Raw genomic sequence first — 17,571 nt, 5'->3', positions numbered from 1 at the left:
CTGACGTGAAGCCTGATTCTCTGCTATGATATGAAGACTGATTCTCTGCTGACATGAAGCCAGATTGTCTGTTACGGGACCTCTCTCCTCTGCCTGGGTGCTGGGCCTAAATTTATGACAATGGACTGTTGCAGTGGTGGCTGACGTGAAGCCTGATTCTCTGCTATGACATGCAGACTGATTCTCTGCTGACATGAAGCCAGATCCTCTGTTACGGGACCTCTCTCCTCTGCCTGGGTGCTGGGCCTAAATTTATGAAAATGGACTCTTACAGTGGTGGGTGACGTGAAGCCTGATTCTCTGCTATGACATGAAGACTGATTCTCTGCTGACATGAAGCCAGATCCTCTGTTACGGGACCTCTCTCCTCTGCCTGGGTGCTGGGCCTAAATATCTGACAATGGACTGTTGCATTGGTGGCTGACGTGAAGCCTGATTCTCTGCTATGATATGAAGACTGATTCTCTGCTGACATGAAGCCAGATTGTCTGTTACGGGACCTCTCTCCTCTGCCTGGGTGCTGGGCCTGAATTTATGACAATGGACTGTTGCAGTGGTGGCTGACGTGAAGCCTGATTCTCTGCTATGACATGCAGACTGATTCTCTGCTGACATGAAGCCAGATTGTCTGTTACGGGACCTCTCTCCTCTGCCTGGGTGCTGGGCCTAAATTTATGACAATGGACTGTTGCAGTGGTTGCTGACGTGAAGCCTGATTCTCTGCTATGACATGCAGACTGATTCTCTGCTGACATGAAGCCAGATCCTCTGTTACGGGACCTCTCTCCTCTGCCTGGGTGCTGGGCCTAAATTTATGAAAATGGACTCTTACAGTGGTGGGTGACGTGAAGCCTGATTCTCTGCTATGACATGAAGACTGATTCTCTGCTGACATGAAGCCAGATCCTCTGTTACGGGACCTCTCTCCTCTGCCTGGGTGCTGGGCCTAAATATCTGACAATGGACTGTTGCATTGGTGGCTGACGTGAAGCCTGATTCTCTGCTATGATATGAAGACTGATTCTCTGCTGACATGAAGCCAGATCCTCTGTTACGGGACCTCTCTCCTCTGCCTGGGTGCTGGGCCTAAATTTATGAAAATGGACTGTTGCAGTGGTGGGTGACGTGAAGCCTCATTCTCTGCTATGACATGCAGACTGATTCTCTGCTGACATGAAGCCAGATTGTCTGTTACGGGACCTCTCTCCTTTGCCTGGGTGCTGGGCCTGAATTTATGACAATGGACTGTTGCAGTGGTGGCTGACGTGAAGCCTGATTCTCTGCTATGACATGCAGACTGATTCTCTGCTGACATGAAGCCAGATCCTCTGTTACGGGACCTCTCTCTTCTGCCTGGGTGCTGGGCCTAAATATCTGACAATGGACTGTTGCATTGGTGGCTGACGTGAAGCCTGATTCTCTGCTATGATATGAAGACTGATTCTCTGCTGACATGAAGCCAGATTGTCTGTTACGGGACCTCTCTCCTCTGCCTGTGTGCTAGGCCTAAATATATGCCAATGGATTGTTGCAGTGGTGGCTGACGTGAAGCCTCATTCTCTGCTATGACATGCAGACTGATTCTCTGCTGACATGAAGCCAGATTGTCTGTTACGGGACCTCTCTCCTCTGCTGTGTGCTAGGCCTAAATATATGCCAATGGATTGTTGCAGTGGTGGCTGACGTGAAGCCTGATTCTCTGCTATGACATGCAGACTGATTCTCTGGTGACATGAAGCCAGATTGTCTGTTACGGGACCTCTCTCCTCTGCCTGTGTGCTGGGCCTGAATTTATGACAATGGACTGTTGCAGTGGTGGCTGACGTGAAGCCTGATTCTCTGCTATGACATGCAGACTGATTCTCTGCTGACATGAAGCCAGATCCTCTGTTACGGGACCTCTCTCCTCTGCCTGGGTGCTGGGCCTAAATTTATGAAAATGGACTGTTGCAGTGGTGGGTGACGTGAAGCCTCATTCTCTGCTATGACATGCAGACTAATTCTCTGCTGACATGAAGCCAGATTGTCTGTTACGGGACCTCTCTCCTCTGCCTTGGTGCCGGGGCCTAAATATCTGAGAATGGACTGTTCCAGTGGTGGGTGACGGGAAGCCAGATTCTCTGCTATGGAACCTCTCTCCAATTGATTTTGGTTAATTTTTATTTATTTAATTTTTATTTTAATTAATTTCCCTATCCACATTTGTTTGCCTGGGATTTACCTACATGTTGCTGCCTTTTGCAGCCCTCTAGCCCTTTCCTGGGCTGTTTTACAGCCGTTTTAGTGCCGAAAAGTTCGGGTCCCCATTGACTTCAATGGGGTTCGGGTTCGGGACGAAGTTCGGATCGGGTTCGGATCCCGAACCCGAACATTTCCGGGATGTTCGGCCGAACTTCTCGAACCCGAACATCCAGGTGTTCGCTCAACTCTAGTCACTACTAGGGATGAGCGAACTCGAACTGTATAGTTCGGGTTCGTACCGAATTTTGGGGTGTCCGTGACACGGACCCGAACCCGGACATTTTCGTAAAAGTCCGGGTTCGGGTTCGGTGTTCGTCGCTTTCTTCGCGCTTTTGTGACGCTTTCTTGGCGCTTTTTGAAAGGCTGCAAAGCAGCCAATCAACAAGCGTCATACTACTTGCCCCAAGAGGCCATCACAGCCATGCCTACTATTGGCATGGCTGTGATTGGCCAGAGCACCATGTGACCCAGCCTCTATTTAAGCTGGAGTCACATAGCGCCGCCCGTCACTCTGCTCTGATTAGCGTAGGGAGAGGTTGCGGCTGCGACAGTAGGGCGAGATTAGGCAGATTAACTCCTCCAAAGGACTTGATTAACTGATCGATCTGCAGCTGTGGATCATTGAGCTGCTGATCCTCAATTGCTCACTGTTTTTAGGCTGCCCAGACCGTTTGTCAGTCACATTTTTCTGGGGTGATCGGCGGCCATTTTGTGTCTTGTGGTGCGCCAGCACAAGCTGCGACCAAGTGCATTTAACCCTCAATGGTGTGGTTGTTTTTTGGCTAAAGCCTACATCAGGGTGAAGCTGTCACACCAAGTGCATTTAACCAGCAATAGTCTGTTTATTTTTTGGCCATATACTACATCAGGGGCAAGCTGCGCCTGTCACCAAGTGCATTTAACCCTCAATGGTGCGTTTGTTTTTTGGCTAAAGCCTACATCAGGGTGAAGCTGTCACACCAAGTGCATTTAACCAGCAATAGTCTGTTTATTTTTTGGCCATATACTACATCAGGGGCAAGCTGCGCCGTCACCAAGTGCATTTAACCCTCAGTAGTGTGGTTGGTCAAGCTATCACACCAAGTGCATTTAACCAGCAATAGTCTGTTCATTTTTTGGCCATATACTAAATCAGGGGCAAGCTGCGCCCGTCACCAAGTGCATTTAACCAGCAATAGTCTGTTCATTTTTTGGCCATATACTACATCAGGGGCAAGCTGCGCCCGTCACCAAGTGCATTTAACCCTCAGTAGTGTGGTTGGTCAAGCTGTGACACCAAGTGCATTTAACCAGCAATAGTCTGTTCATTTTTTGGCCATATACTACATCAGGGGCAAGCTGCGCCCATCACCAAGTGCATTTAACCAGCAATAGTGTGGTTATTTTTTGGCCATATCCCAGTCTAATTCTGTCACTAAATCCATACCGGTCACCCAGCGCCTAAATACTAGGCCTCAAATTTATATCCCGCTAAATCTCTCGTTACCGCTGTCCTGTTGTGGCTGGGAAAGTTATTTAGTGTCCGTCAAAGCACATTTTTTGTTCTGGGTTGAAATACAATTCCCAATTTAGCAATTTAAAAATTTAGTGGTTTCTGCTGTATCAGAGCTATTTGAAATCTATCCCTAAAAGGGTATATAATATTCAAGGTGCACATAGGGTCATTCAGAATAACTTCACACACCCGCTACTGTGCATTTCCAAGTCTAATTCTGTCACTAAACCCATACCTGTCACCCAGCGCCTAAATACTAGGCCTCAAATTTATATCCCGCTAAATCTGTCCTTAGTGCTGTAGCTGGGCGAGTTATTTAGTGTCCGTTCAAGCACATTTCTTGTTCTGGGTTGAAATACAATTCCCAATTTAGCAATTTCATAATTTAGTGGTTTCTGCTATATCAGAGCTATTTGAAATCTATCCCTAAAAGGGTATATAATATTCAAGGTGCACATTGGGTCATTCAGAATAACTTCACACACACCCGCTACTGTGTATTTCCAAGTCTAATTCTGTCACTAAACCCATACCTGTCACCCAGCGCCTAAATACTAGGCCTCAAATTTATATCCAGCTAAATCTGTCCTTAGTGCTGTAGCTGGGCGAGTTATTTAGTGTCCGTTCAAGCACATTTCTTGTTCTGGGTTGAAATACAATTCCCAATTTAGCAATTTCATAATTTAGTGGTTTCTGCTATATCAGAGCTATTTGAAATCTATCCCTAAAAGGGTATATAATATTCAAGGTGCACATTGGGTCATTCAGAATAACTTCACACACACCCGCTACTGTGTATTTCTAAGTCTAATTCTGTCACTAAACCCATACCTGTCACCCAGCGCCTAAATACTAGGCCTCAAATTTATATCCTGCTAAATCTCTCGTTAACGCTGTCCTGTTGTGGCTGGGAAAGTTATTTAGTGTCCGTCAAAGCACATTTTTTGTTCTGGGTTTAAATACAATTCCCAATTTAACAATTTCATAATTTAGTGGTTTCTGCTATATCAGAGCTTTTTGAAATCTATCCCTAAAAGGGTATATAATATTCAAGGTGCACATTGGGTCATTCAGAATAACTTCACACACACCCGCTACTGTGTATTTCCAAGTCTAATTCTGTCACTAAACCCATACCTGTCACCCAGCGCCTAAATACTAGGCCTCAAATTTATATCCTGCTAAATCTCTCGTTAACGCTGTCCTGTTGTGGCTGGGAAAGTTATTTAGTGTCCGTCAAAGCACATTTTTTGTTCTGGGTTGAAATACAATTCCCAATTTAGCAATTTCATAATTTAGTGGTTTCTGCTATATCAGAGCTATTTGAAATCTATCCCTAAAAGGGTATATAATATTCAAGGTGCACATTGGGTCATTCAGAATAACTTCACACACACCCGCTACTGTGTATTTCCAAGTCTAATTCTGTCACTAAACCCATACCTGTCACCCAGCGCCTAAATACTAGGCCTCAAATTTATATCCAGCTAAATCTGTCCTTAGTGCTGTAGCTGGGCGAGTTATTTAGTGTCCGTTCAAGCACATTTCTTGTTCTGGGTTGAAATACAATTCCCAATTTAGCAATTTCATAATTTAGTGGTTTCTGCTATATCAGAGCTATTTGAAATCTATCCCTAAAAGGGTATATAATATTCAAGGTGCACATTGGGTCATTCAGAATAACTTCACACACACCCGCTACTGTGTATTTCCAAGTCTAATTCTGTCACTAAACCCATACCTGTCACCCAGCGCCTAAATACTAGGCCTCAAATTTATATCCTGCTAAATCTCTCGTTAACGCTGTCCTGTTGTGGCTGGGAAAGTTATTTAGTGTCCGTCAAAGCACATTTTTTGTTCTGGGTTTAAATACAATTCCCAATTTAGCAATTTCATAATTTAGTGGTTTCTGCTATATCAGAGCTATTTGAAATCTATCCCTAAAAGGGTATATAATATTCAAGGTGCACATTGGGTCATTCAGAATAACTTCACACACACACGCTTCTGTGCATTTCCAAGTCTAATTCTGTCACTAAATCCATACCGGTCACCCAGCGCCTAAATACTAGGCCTCAAATTTATATCCCGCTGAATTTGAATACAATACATTGGGCCAAATAATATATTTGTTGTTGTGGTGAACCATAACAATGAGAAAAACATCTAGTAAGGGACGCGGACGTGGACATGGTCGTGGTGGTGTTAGTGGACCTTCTGGTGCTGGGAGAGGACGTGGCCGTTCTGCCACATCCACACGTCCTAGTGTACCAACTACCTCAGGTCCCAGTAGCCGCCAGAATTTACAGCGATATATGGTGGGGCCCAATGCCGTTCTAAGGATGGTAAGGCCTGAGCAGGTACAGGCATTAGTCAATTGGGTGGCCGACAGTGGATCCAGCACGTTCACATTATCTCCCACCCAGTCTTCTGCAGAAAGCGCACAGATGGCGCCTGAAAACCAACCCCATCAGTCTGTCACATCACCCCCATGCATACCAGGGAAACTGTCTCAGCCTCAAGTTATGCAGCAGTCTCTTATGCTGTTTGAAGACTCCGCTGGCAGGGTTTCCCAAGGGCATCCACCTAGCCCTTCCCCAGCGGTGAAAGACATAGAATGCACTGACGCACAACCACTTATGTTTCCTGATGATGAGGACATGGGAATACCACCTCAGCATGTCTCTGATGATGACGAAACACAGGTGCCAACTGCTGCGTCTTTCTGCAGTGTGCAGACTGAACAGGAGGTCAGGGATCAAGACTGGGTGGAAGACGATGCAGGGGACGATGAGGTCCTAGACCCCACATGGAATGAAGGTCGTGCCACTGACTTTCACAGTTCGGAGGAAGAGGCAGTGGTGAGACCGAGCCAACAGCGTAGCAAAAGAGGGAGCAGTGGGCAAAAGCAGAACACCCGCCGCCAAGAGACTCCGCCTGCTACTGACCGCCGCCATCTGGGACCGAGCACCCCAAAGGCAGCTTCAAGGAGTTCCCTGGCATGGCACTTCTTCAAACAATGTGCTGACGACAAGACCCGAGTGGTTTGCACGCTGTGCCATCAGAGCCTGAAGCGAGGCATTAACGTTCTGAACCTGAGCACAACCTGCATGACCAGGCACCTGCATGCAAAGCATGAACTGCAGTGGAGTAAACACCTTAAAACCAAGGAAGTCACTCAGGCTCCCCCTGCTACCTCTTCTGCTGCTGCCGCCTCGGCCTATTCTGCTGCTGCCGCCTCGGCCTCTTCCTCCGCCTCTGGAGGAACGTTGGCACCTGCCGCCCAGCAAACAGGGGATGTACCACCAACACCACCACCACCACCTCCGTCACCAAGCGTCTCAACCATGTCACACGCCAGCGTTCAGCTCTCCATCTCACAAACATTTGATAGAAAGCGTAAATTCCCACCTAGCCACCCTCGATCCCTGGCCCTGAATGCCAGCATTTCTAAACTACTGGCCTATGAAATGCTGTCATTTAGGCTGGTGGACACAGACAGCTTCAAACAGCTCATGTCGCTTGCTGTCCCACAGTATGTTGTTCCCAGCCGGCACTACTTCTCCAAGAGAGCCGTGCCTTCCCTGCACAACCAAGTATCCGATAAAATCAAGTGTGCACTGCGCAACGCCATCTGTAGCAAGGTCCACCTAACCACAGATACGTGGACCAGTAAGCACGGCCAGGGACGCTATATCTCCCTAACTGCACACTGGGTAAATGTAGTGGCAGCTGGGCCCCAGGCGGAGAGCTGTTTGGCGCACGTCCTTCCGCCGCCAAGGATCGCAGGGCAACATTCTTTGCCTCCTGTTGCCACCTCCTCCTTCTCGGCTTCCTCCTCCTCTTCTTCCACCTGCTCATCCAGTCAGCCACACACCTTCACCACCAACTTCAGCACAGCCCGGGGTAAACGTCAGCAGGCCATTCTGAAACTCATATGTTTGGGGGACAGGCCCCACACCGCACAGGAGTTGTGGCGGGGTATAGAACAACAGACCGACGAGTGGTTGCTGCCGGTGAGCCTCAAGCCCGGCCTGGTGGTGTGTGATAATGGGCGAAATCTCGTTGCAGCTCTGGGACTAGCCAATTTGACGCACATCCCTTGCTTGGCGCATGTGCTGAATTTGGTGGTGCAGAAGTTCATTCACAACTACCCCGACATGTCAGAGCTGCTGCATAAAGTGCGGGCCGTCTGTTCGCGCTTCCGGTGTTCACATCCTGCTGCTGCTCGCCTGTCTGCGCTACAGCGTAACTTCGGCCTTCCCGCTCACCGCCTCATATGCGACGTGCCCACCAGGTGGAACTCCACCTTGCACATGCTGGACAGACTGTGCGAGCAGCAGCAGGCCATAGTGGAGTTTCAGCTGCAGCACGCACGGGTCAGTCGCACTACAGAACAGCACCACTTCACCACCAATGACTGGGCCTCCATGCGAGACCTGTGTGCCCTGTTGCGCTGTTTCGAGTACTCCACCAACATGGCCAGTGGCGATGACACCGTTATCAGCGTTACAATACCACTTCTATGTCTCCTTGGGAAAACACTTAGGGCGATGATGGAAGAGGAGGTGGCCCAGGAGGAGGAGGAGGAGGAGGAGGAAGAGGGGTCATTTTTAGCACTTTCAGGCCAGTCTCTTCGAAGTGACTCAGAGGGAGGTTTTTGGCAACAGCAGAGGCCAGGTACAAATGTGGCCAGCCAGGGCCCACTACTGGAGGACGAGGAGGACGAGGATGAGGAGGAGGTGGAGGAGGATGAGGATGAAGCATGGTCACAGCGGGGTGGCACCCAACGCAGCTCGGGTCCATCACTGGTGCGTGGCTGGGGGGAAAGGCAGGACGATGACGATACGCCTCCCACAGAGGACAGCTTGTCCTTACCCCTGGGCAGCCTGGCACACATGAGCGACTACATGCTGCAGTGCCTGCGCAACGACAGCAGAGTTGCCCACATTTTAACCTGTGCGGACTACTGGGTTGCCACCCTGCTGGATCCACGCTACAAAGACAATGTGCCCACCTTACTTCCTGCACTGGAGCGTGATAGGAAGATGCGCGAGTACAAGCGCACGTTGGTAGACGCGCTACTGAGAGCATTCCCAAATGTCACAGGGGAACAAGTGGAAGCCCAAGGCCAAGGCAGAGGAGGAGCAAGAGGTCGCCAAGGCAGCTGTGTCACGGCCAGCTCCTCTGAGGGCAGGGTTAGCATGGCAGAGATGTGGAAAACTTTTGTCAACACGCCACAGCTAACTGCACCACCACCTGATACGCAACGTGTTAGCAGGAGGCAACATTTCACTAACATGGTGGAACAGTACGTGTGCACACCCCTCCACGTACTGACTGATGGTTCGGCCCCATTCAACTTCTGGGTCTCTAAATTGTCCACGTGGCCAGAGCTAGCCTTTTATGCCTTGGAGGTGCTGGCCTGCCCGGCAGCCAGCGTTTTGTCTGAACGTGTATTCAGCACGGCAGGGGGCGTCATTACAGACAAACGCAGCCGCCTGTCTACAGCCAATGTGGACAAGCTGACGTTCATAAAAATGAACCAGGCATGGATCCCACAGGACCTGTCCGTCCCTTGTCCAGATTAGACATTAACTACCTCCCCATAACCATATATTATTGGACTCCAGGGCACTTCCTCATTCAATCCTATTTTTATTTTCATTTTACCATTATATTGCGAGGCTACCCAAAGTTGAATGAACCTCTCCTCTGCCTGTGTGCTAGGCCTAAATATATGCCAATGGACTGTTGCAGTGGTGGCTGACATGAAGCCTGATTCTCTGCTATGACATGCAGACTAATTCTCTGCTGACATGAAGCCAGATCGTCTGTTACGGGACCTCTCTGCTCTGCCTGTGTGCTAGGCCTAAATATATGCCAATGGACTGTTGCAGTGGTGGGTGACGTGAAGCCTCATTCTCTGCTATGACATGCAGACTGATTCTCTGCTGACATGAAGCCAGATTGTCTGTTACGGGACCTCTCTCCTCTGCCTGTGTGCTAGGCCTAAATATATGCCAATGGACTGTTGCAGTGGTGGCTGACGTGAAGCCTCATTCTCTGCTATGACATGCAGACTAATTCTCTGCTGACATGAAGCCAGATTGTCTGTTACGGGACCTCTCTCCTCTGCCTGGGTGCTGGGCCTAAATTTATGACAATGGACTGTTGCAGTGGTGGCTGACGTGAAGCCTGATTCTCTGCTATGACATGCAGACTGATTCTCTGCTGACATGAAGCCAGATCCTCTGTTACGGGACCTCTCTCCTCTGCCTGTGTGCTGGGCCTAAATTTATGACAATGGACTGTTGCAGTGGTGGCTGACGTGAAGCCTGATTCTCTGCTATGACATGCAGACTGATTCTCTGCTGACATGAAGCCAGATTCTCTGTTACGGGACCTCTCTCCTCTGCCTGTGTGTGTGCTGGGCCTAAATATATGCCAATGGACTGTTGCAGTGGTGGCTGACGTGAAGCCTCATTCTCTGCTATGACATGCAGACTGATTCTCTGCTGACATGAAGCCAGATTCTCTGTTACGGGACCTCTCTCCTCTGCCTGTGTGTGTGCTGGGCCTAAATATATGCCAATGGACTGTTGCAGTGGTGGCTGACGTGAAGCCTCATTCTCTGCTATGACATGCAGACTGATTCTCTGCTGACATGAAGCCAGATTCTCTGTTACGGGACCTCTCTCCTCTGCCTGTGTGTGTGCTGGGCCTAAATATATGCCAATGGACTGTTGCAGTGGTGGCTGACGTGAAGCCTCATTCTCTGCTATGACATGCAGACTAATTCTCTGCTGACATGAAGACAGATTCTCTGTTACGGGACCTCTCTCCTCTGCCTGTGTGTGTGCTGGGCCTAAATATATGCCAATGGACTGTTGCAGTGGTGGCTGACGTGAAGCCTCATTCTCTGCTATGACATGCAGACTGATTCTCTGCTGACATGAAGCCAGATTCTCTGTTACGGGACCTCTCTCCTCTGCCTCTGTGTGTGCTGGGCCTAAATATATGCCAATGGACTGTTGCAGTGGTGGCTGACGTGAAGCCTCATTCTCTGCTATGACATGCAGACTGATTCTCTGCTGACATGAAGCCAGATTCTCTGTTACGGGACCTCTCTCCTCTGCCTGTGTGTGTGCTGGGCCTAAATATATGCCAATGGACTGTTGCAGTGGTGGCTGACGTGAAGCCTCATTCTCTGCTATGACATGCAGACTGATTCTCTGCTGACATGAAGCCAGATTCTCTGTTACGGGACCTCTCTCCTCTGCCTGTGTGTGTGCTGGGCCTAAATATATGCCAATGGACTGTTGCAGTGGTGGCTGACGTGAAGCCTCATTCTCTGCTATGACATGCAGACTAATTCTCTGCTGACATGAAGACAGATTCTCTGTTACGGGACCTCCCTCCTCTGCCTGGGTGCTGGGCCTAAATATATGCCAATGGACTGTTGCAGTGGTGGCTGACGTGAAGCCTCATTCTCTGCTATGACATGCAGACTAATTCTCTGCTGACATGAAGACAGATTCTCTGTTACGGGACCTCTCTCCTCTGCCTGGGTGCCGGGGCCTAAATATCTGAGAATGGACTGTTCCAGTGGTGGGTGACGGGAAGCCAGATTCTCTGCTATGGAACCTCTCTCCAATTGATTTTGGTTAATTTTTATTTATTTAATTTTTATTTTAATTCATTTCCCTATCCACATTTGTTTGCAGGGGATTTACCTACATGTTGCTGCCTTTTGCAGCCCTCTAGCTCTTTCCTGGGCTGTTTTACAGCCTTTTTAGTGCCGAAAAGTTCGGGTCCCCATTGACTTCAATGGGGTTCGGGTTCGGGACGAAGTTCGGATCGGGTTCGGATCCCGAACCCGAACATTTCCGGGATGTTCGGCCGAACTTCTCGAACCCGAACATCCAGGTGTTCGCTCAACTCTAGTCACTACCAATCATAGAGTAAGACAGTAACGTATGTCTGAGGAGTGTGGGGATGAAAGCCAAGGTTCCCAGAATTTTTCATAGGTGGAGAAAGTATCCATCCGAATGGCTGATAATCTTTCATTCAATAAGATCCTGTTGACCCTGTCTAATACCGCTTGGTAACTTAGGTCAGGTGACTTCCACTTATAAGCTATATGTATCCTTGCTGCTAATAATATAAACTGAGATAGTTTAAAGTTGGAATATCGAAGCCAAGTAGGTTTATCACCTAGTAGGCACAGCTGTGGAGATGTCGGATAGGTACAACCTAGAGTGGAGGATATAAGATTGCTAATCTTGCCCCAAAATCTCCGAACTATTGGTCAAGTCCACCATATGTGAAGCATTGTACCATTATCTTCACAACCCCTAAAACACCTAGGAGAAACTTCAGGATAGATATGGTGCAGTCTAGATGGCACCAGGTAGGTTCTGTGTAAAATCTTTATGGAGGTTTCTGCTAATGTTGTTTGCCAAGACCTTTTAGTGAGTGTTTGTGAGCGCTGGTGCCATCTGGATGCGGTGAAGCTCTCGTTCAAATCCTCCTCCCAGGCCCTCATGTAAGGAAGTTTAGCTCCCTCCTGTGGTGCGTTGAGTATTCCATAAACCTGAGATAATAGGCCTTGTTTACACATTGAATAGGTAACAAATCGCTCAAACTGGGTAAATTCGATAGATTGGTTATTTGCACTAAGTGATTGCAGAAAGGAGAAAATTTGCCTGGTTAAAAACCTTTCCCATACAGGGGGGGAGTATTTGTCCTCAAAGTCGGACATAGAAAGCAATTTACCCCTAGTCAAAAACCTGTAAAGGGAGCACAGCTTGTTGGAAACCCACCAGTCCATGGAGGATGCTTGGATGCCTGGGAGGAAAGCGGGGTTACCTACCAAGTATGTTAGCGGTGGGGTTTTGGATTGCAGTGAGTACTTAAATCTAACTGACCTCCATAATATGAGGGAATAGTGTGTTAGTATGGAATTAGTGCGGATGATACCCGGTAATAGAAGGTTGGACCAAGTCAGAGCTCTCCAGGTGTATGGGGCTATCAAAGATTGTTCCAATGGGATCCACAGCGGATGTGTTTTAGGATCTAGGTGAGTAAAAAACAATTGCGCCAGTCTGGCTGCCTTATAATATTTTATAAGATCTGGTACTGAGAGGCCTCCTTGGGATTTGTGACGACACATCGTCGCCCTAGCAATTCGGGGGCGTTTATTAGCCCAAATGAACTTCATAATGGCAGCCTGGAGAGCTCTTAGATCCCTACAGATAACTGGTACTGGGAGTGACCGAAACAGGTAAAGGAGTCTGGGAAGAACCACCATTCTTATAATGTTAATCCTACCGACCCAAGACACAGGTAAAGTATTCCAAGATATAAGATCGGTTTTGAGTTTATGGTACAGTGGGACAAAGTTAGTTTTATAGACCATGTCAATTGAAGTGGGCAGTTGTATCCCTAGGTAGGGGATATGGTGGGGCTTGTGCTGGAACGGGAAATTATCTAGAATAAGGGATTTCATGTGGGGTTTAACATTACATAACAGGAGCTATGATTTGGTGTGGTTCATCTTGAGTCCCGACACTAATGAAAAGGCATCCAGCGTCTTCATCAGTGAGGGGAGGGACACAGCCGGGTTTGTAATAGTCAACAATATATCATCTGCAAAGAGGCTCAATTTATATTCATTCCCTCCGACCGAGAGACCAGTGATATCATGATGTGATCTTATGTGGGAAGCCAATGGTTCCATAGCAAGTGCAAACAATGCCGGTGATAAGGGGCAGCCTTGTCTAGTACCTCTGTGGATTTGGATAGGTGAGTAACTTGAGGCAGGTAGTTTGAGGCTGGCCTCAGGTGAGGAATACAATGACTGTATCGCTGCTATAAAGGGGCCTCTGAAGCCCATTGTGGAGAGCACTTTATGGAGGTATTGGCATGTCACAGTGTCGAAGGCCTTTTCTATATCTAGAGCCAGCACCGCCAAAGGAGTGTTAGATCTGTTGGCCTTCTGTATCAAGTTTAACACTTTCCTGATATTATCCGGGGCTTCCCTCCCAGGAATAAACCCTGTCTGATCCTTATGTATAAGATCGGGGAGTAGCCTATTGAGCCGGCGTGCTAAAATGGAGGTAAATATTTTGTTGTCTAAATTTAGGAGGGAGATAGGTCTGTAATTAGAAGGTGATAGAGGGTCTCTATTTGGTTTGGGCAATACTGTAATTTTAGCCGATAAAAACTCTGGCGGGGGTCTAGAGCCCTGTAATAGGCCATTACAATATTTAGTAATATGAGGAATTAATGAAGTCGCAAACTTCTTATAATATAGTGCAGAGAAACCGTCAGGACCCGGGGCCTTTCCTATTTTCAGAGTCTTAATTGTATATTCTACTTCATCCCCTGATATTTCCACCCCCAACCCTGCTGCTGCCTCTGGAGTGAGTTTTGGTAGTGGGACTGAAGACAAAAAGTCTCCCCCTGTGGAATCATTGGCCTCCCTAGAGTTGGAGTAAAGTTTATTATAAAAAGAGTGAAATGTATCGTAAATAAGGTCCGGGTTTGAGGTGGTCTGGCCCGAGCTAGTACGGATTTGGAAAACCTGATTAATTCTCTGTCTAGCCTTCAGCTGGCTGGCGAGCATCTTATCCGGTTTGTTGGCGTATTTGTAGTAATAAGAGGCTGTCCAGCGTAAGGCCTTCTCTGTGTTATTGGAAAGCAGAACATTCATTTGGGCCTTAACATCTTTAATCGCTTTTAGAAGGTAAAGAGAGGGGGTCTTGTTGATGTGCTCGAACCAACCTCGTCAAATTTAGCCTCTAAAGCAAGTAATGTTGAGTTCCTCTCCTTTTTCAGCTTAGAAGCAATCCCTATCAGTCTTCCTCGCATGTAAGCTTTGTGCGTTAGCCACAACATCATAGGGTCAATATCAGGCGTAGCATTTTCAATAAAGAAGTGTCTCAGATCATCTTGGAGCTGATCATGTACAGCCGGTCGTGTTAGCAAAGATTCATTCAGTCTCCATGAATATGGGATGCTGAGTTTGTTTGAGGATAAGATATCCACCAATACCATATCATGATCAGACCAAGATGAGACAATGAGCCTGGAATAGGAGATATGAGGAAGGTAACCAGTGGACACCAATATCATGTCAATACGGGTATATACTCTATGAGCAGGGGAGTAATAAGTGTAGCTTCTTTGAGAACCATTATGTTCTCTCCAAGAATCAGCCACTGATAAAGATTCCATAACTTGTTGAATCCTAATGGAGTTGGTACGAGAGCGGGGTTGGTTAGGTGGTGAGGAGCGGTCTAATACGGGGTTAATAACAAAGTTGAAGTCTCCGCACCATAGGAGTTTATGATAGGAGAGTGATTCAATGATTTGTCCTATGTCTAGAAAGAAGGCAATGGGGTCTGTTGTCGGAGCGTACACATTAACTATGCATAGGGTGTCACCTTTATATGTGCCCACTAGTATTACATATCTCCCATCAGGATCAATAATGGTCTGGGTCGGCACATATGGGAAGGAGTTTTTAAGCAAGGTAATCACCCCCCTACTTTTGGTATGATAGGTAGAAGAGAAATATCTAGTATAGTGTCGGTGAAGATATTTTGGATGCGATGTCGGTGTAAAATGTGATTCCTGTAGACATATAACATCTGGTGAATGTTTAAGATATGTGATGAAAGCTGTCTTACGTTTCCTGGGGGAATTGAATCCCCGCACATTATGGGTTAGTAACTTACACATAAGATGATCGTATAGGATTGATTACATTCGCATCGACAATGCTGAGGATTACAAAAGCAACGATAAATGCCCCCATGTATAACCATTGGTTCCAAGAACCTTAAAAAAGTGCTTATCAGCACAACATAATAAACAAAATGGCTGAACCCAACGTGGTCAGCAAGTAGAGGTAGGCAAGTGGAGGTAAGACGGTGCCCTAGAGGGGCCGACGGCTCATCTCCAAACAACCTAAGAGGAGTGGGCAGCATGGAAGTCCGAGACGCCGAATCCCTGTAGCGAAGTACAGGTCCGAAGAGTCTTCAGGTGGTTACTAGACGGAGGGTGAAACTTGTGTCCAGAACCTTAGCCCGTTTTCCTGGTTGAAGGAATCGTTTCCCGAGCATATGGTCTTAGTTAACGTCCGCTCTGGTCGCTCGGGGTGAAGATGATGGTACCTTGGTCCAGACTCTAGCTGGTCTTTGTGGTCTCGGTGGTGCGGCTGTGGTTTCAGGGCGGTCGACCGAGATCCCTGCCCGCTGCAGAGCATCTATCCCCTCCTCTGGGGTGAAAACCGTATGCGAACGGGAATTCAATTGGAAAGTCAGATTAAAAGGGAAACCCCACCTGTAGCGGATTAGAGCCTTTTGCAAAGCAGCCGTTATCGGACGCATTTCTCTGCGCTTGCGGAGAGTGGATGGAGCTAAGTCCGCGTATAGGTGGACCGACAAGGGTAAACCTGGCAGTTCGGGTCGGTTGCGTGCAGCCGCCAGCACCTGATCTCTCACCTCAGGGTAGTGAAACTTAAGAGCAATGTCCCTTGGCAGGTCTGCTGTTCTGGGTTTACCCAGGGCCCTATGGACCCTGTCCATCCGCAACTGTGACGGTTCAGCCTGTGGTAAAAGGGCTCCAAATAGTGCAGTCATGGTAGCCTGTAACTCCTGGAACGATTCAGGGAGGCCCCTGACCCGCAGATTCCCCCTTCTGGATCTATTCTCCAGGTCTTCTATTTTAAGTTCCAGTGCTGCTAATTGAGCAGCATGTGAGTTAATGTCTTCCCTGTCGGCGCTAATTGCATCCGTTATATCATCTGTACGGGACTCTAGCTCAGAGACCCGGTTCCCCGGGTCCTGTATTTGGCGGGAAAATTCCTCAACCGCTTGAGAGAGCTCTGCTTTGAACAGGGAGGCTATGTTCTTATATAAAGTAGCCTGACCTGAATCGGTGAGATTTGCAATCGGTGGTTGTCCTCCCTCTGAGGATGAAGCCGGACTGGCCGGAGGTGAGGAGGGGGTCTGCCATGATGGTCTCTCTAGACTGCCGGAACATCTCCGGTAACGTCTGTGACGGAGCAGGGGTACTTGGGATTTTGTTCCTCCCCTTGTTGCGGGTCATCTTCGGTGTCCCCTGCATTCGTTTTTGTGAGCTGGTGGAGCCGTGAAGACGGCGCTATTGTGGGATCTTTCCGGCGAGCGGAGCGGAGCTCACCAAGCCATGTCTTCCCGGCAAGCTTCGCGCATGCGCCCCCCTCTATATTTTATTTTTTTAATATTTGCTATATTGCTATAACTTATTTTTCAAATATTCTAAATATTCTAAAACAAGAATATATAGCAATATAGCGAATATTCAAAAAAACGAATGTAGAGCAATTTAGCTAATATAGTGCTATAATCTTTTTTTTATAGTTGTATTTTTTTTCCCATCTGAACTTCAACTATTGGACGAAGAAGATTATAGCACTATATTAGCTAAATTGCTCTATATTGGTTTTTTTGGTTTTTTTTTTTTCGAATATTCGCTATATTGCTATAACTTAGTTTTTTCGAATATTTGTAATACTCTAAGACAAGAATACAGGTCCTTCTAAAAAAAATTGCATATTGTGATAAAGTTCATTATTTTCTGTAATGTACTGATAAACATTAGACTTTCATATATTTTAGATTCATTACACACCAACTGAAGTAGTTCAAGCCTTTTATTGTTTTAATATTGATGATTTTGGCATACAGCTCATGAAAACCCAAATTTCCTATCTAAAAAAATTTGCATATTTCATCCGACCAATAAAAGAAAAGTGTTTTTAATACAAAAAAAGTCAACCTTCA

At 47.3% G+C, this 17,571-nt stretch overlaps 1 protein-coding gene across 1 annotated transcript in view; it reads left to right on the top strand.

The window, feature by feature from the left end:
* LOC122944185 (L-selectin-like) overlaps positions 1 to 17,571 on the top strand; it is a 760,442-nt gene that overhangs the window by 31,154 nt on the left and 711,717 nt on the right. The gene's annotated exons all lie outside the window — the stretch shown is intronic.

Source organism: Bufo gargarizans, chromosome 7 (genome assembly GCF_014858855.1).
Source record: "Bufo gargarizans isolate SCDJY-AF-19 chromosome 7, ASM1485885v1, whole genome shotgun sequence".
In the NCBI taxonomy this organism is placed as follows: domain Eukaryota; kingdom Metazoa; phylum Chordata; class Amphibia; order Anura; family Bufonidae; genus Bufo; species Bufo gargarizans.
Note: the sequence above shows the minus strand (reverse complement) of the source record. Positions and strands in the feature narration are given on the sequence as shown.